This window comes from Octopus bimaculoides, chromosome 14, assembly GCF_001194135.2.
Source record: "Octopus bimaculoides isolate UCB-OBI-ISO-001 chromosome 14, ASM119413v2, whole genome shotgun sequence".
NCBI classification, from domain to species: Eukaryota; Metazoa; Mollusca; class Cephalopoda; order Octopoda; family Octopodidae; genus Octopus; species Octopus bimaculoides.
In genome coordinates, this window is record NC_068994.1 from 46,260,909 (window position 1) to 46,263,630 (window position 2,722).

Below are 2,722 nucleotides of genomic sequence, written 5' to 3' on the forward strand. Positions count from 1 at the left end.
AGGGTCGTTTTCGCAGCCTGCCGTTAAGAACTTAGTCACGTGGTCTGTTGGGTGGTATATCTTAGTAAATGCCATAGCACCGGCCGGACTAGAAGACTTCTTTGGTTAGAAACCAAATACCCAAACAAACACAAAAAAAAGAGGGGTGGGAGTGTGAAATGAAGGAGTGAATACACACACATACACACGCACGCACACACACACACACACACATACACTCACTCACACACCTGAGCACACAGGTGCAAAAACAAATTGGAGGAAACAGCACTCAAATACCAAAGGTTGAGTAAAATGTTGTTATTTTAGTTGTTTATTGAAGCTGAAAATCTTCAGAATCTGTTTACTCGGAGTTTCGCGTAACTGATCGATATATATATAGATATACAAACCTGGACACCAAACCGTTAATCTGTTAATTGTTAATTAACGAAGTAGGCATTTTCGTTAACAATTTGACTTTTAAGCTACCTTTGGAAATCATTATCGAACTAATTAACTTCCGTTACATTTAACTTCCGTTACATTTAACTTCCGTTAACTCAAGTCAAGTTGATTTTATAGTTTGTTTGTTTTTTTTATTTTATAGTTTGGTACTTTTTAAAGGTGTTTTTAGGTGGTTTTAGAGCAAAATCTGATTTTTTTAAATATATAATAAAAATTAACGTTAACGGTTTATTGATAACTTCTGTTACATTTTTAAGGAATTAACTGATTCACGGTTATCGAAGTTAACTTGTTGGTTAACGAATTAACGGTTAACAAAGTTAACTCTTCGCGTAACGGTGCCCACCTAGGCGTTCAGGTGAGTATACTGGCACTGATGTAGTAACATTTGAAATATTGTCCAGGTAAATCCAGCTGAAGAAGACTAATCAAATTTACGATGACCAACGTATTTGAAGAGTCCGAAACCTAGGTACTAGATTATCCGATTCTGGGTTGTCCATTTATGTAATGTTCTTCCTAGAGGTATGATGAATTTTTTTTTTATGTTCGCTGTCCGCACACATCTTTGCCAGTATATATATATAGAGAGAGAGAGAAAGACTGTAGCTTTACTATAGCGTCGTAAAATTATCGACTGCTATTTCCAGTAAACATTGGTACCTTGTTGTACCACTATTCTATATATATATATATATATATAGTAAATCCCCAAAAGAAACGAAGAACAAGATAAAAGAAAACAACGCGAAGATGTGGTACATGCAAAGTATTAGCAGACGTTCAGGGAAGGAAAAAAAGGTGGTTTTTACATTTCGAGCAAAGCTCTTCTTCAGAAACAGAAGACAGAGGAAAGTCCAAGAGAAAAGGAAGACAGAGGGAAAAAATCGCCAACGATTCACATGCGGTTACATTTTGAAATGACCGGAAAGGAACGGATGAAGAAAAAGTTCTTTCTAAGACAGAGGAGAGTGAGATATATATATATATATATATATATATATAGCACCAGATTGCAATAGTACCTAGTTATCATGACAGCTAGTTAGAGGTCTGAAGCTGGACAATGCCATGTTGATAAAGTTGGACATTGCTCTATCACACCTCGGTTGACTGTGGACTGAAACTGGACGTTGTTATATTGATAAAGTTCTTATTTATTATGACAGCTAGCTAAACTGTAATCTGAAACTAGATATATCGAATCAACGTGGAACCGATTCACTGGTACAGCACGTTGGACTGTTTGGTGGACAATGGTCTTAGGGTGGACACTGCCAACACTGGTATCTACGTACTATATTTCTACTGCCCGACTAGGTGGACATATTAATGAACGGTAGACCAATAACAACAACTACGAAGATGATGATTTTAAATAAGGTATGAACATGTAATTAAGCATTGTGACAATATGCGAAGCTACCCAAACGTATTAAACAAGATGCTACAATGTGTCAAACATACAAGGAACAGTTCGGTAACTCACGTGACTCCGGGTGTTCACAAATACCCTCTAGTTTAACTGCAGTGGTTCCTATGTGACTATCTGTGACTCTTCAAGTATTGGTAATGTCTGTTCTGCAATACAACAAAAATAGTAAAAGTGAAAGTAGAAAATGGTTGACGTCATTACAGGATTGTTATAACGTTACGGCATAATACGTAGTTGCAGTTAGTTAGTGCAGGACAGATTAACGTTCTTGATATACCATTATGCGTAGTATTCTACAGTACAGTTGTCAGTTTAGTGAATGATGTAGTATGTATTACATAGTGTAAGTACATACTATTGCACATACTATGGTACAGGGATCAGTTTAGCATAGCATAGAGTACAGTACATCAATCTGCGCGTGGATTTGATTGAAATAAAGGAATCGCGCAATGCCAGACTCATAACCCTCATCCAGTCATGGTAGTTCCTTTGCCAAGAGGAGACCAAGTCAGTTGCTAGTAGGTCTAAATGTAGTGGAACTTACACAGTACCATGTCGAGCTTTCAGTTTCCCCAAAAAAACTTGTTAAAACTGCTGTGTATAGATAGATACATAAATAGATAGATAGATAGATAGATAGATAGATAGATAGATAGATAGATAGATAGATAGATAGATAGATAGATACCTATACATATATACGCGTCTATATATCTATAGATATCTAAATATATATAAACATATATTTCTTTATATATACATATACATATATTTAAGTATTTGTATGTGTGTGTATATACACACACACACACACACACACACACATATATATATATA

At 35.7% G+C, this 2,722-nt stretch overlaps 1 long non-coding RNA gene across 2 annotated transcripts in view; it reads right to left on the bottom strand.

Annotated features, from left to right (window-relative positions):
* The window catches only part of LOC106870534 (uncharacterized), a 57,388-nt gene that overhangs the window by 30,767 nt on the left and 23,899 nt on the right, over positions 1-2,722 (bottom strand). For both annotated transcript variants that reach the window (XR_001409534.2, XR_008265492.1), the window contains exon 2: positions 1,937-2,028. This is a non-coding gene — a long non-coding RNA (uncharacterized LOC106870534). The remainder of the gene's footprint in view (positions 1-1,936; positions 2,029-2,722) is intronic.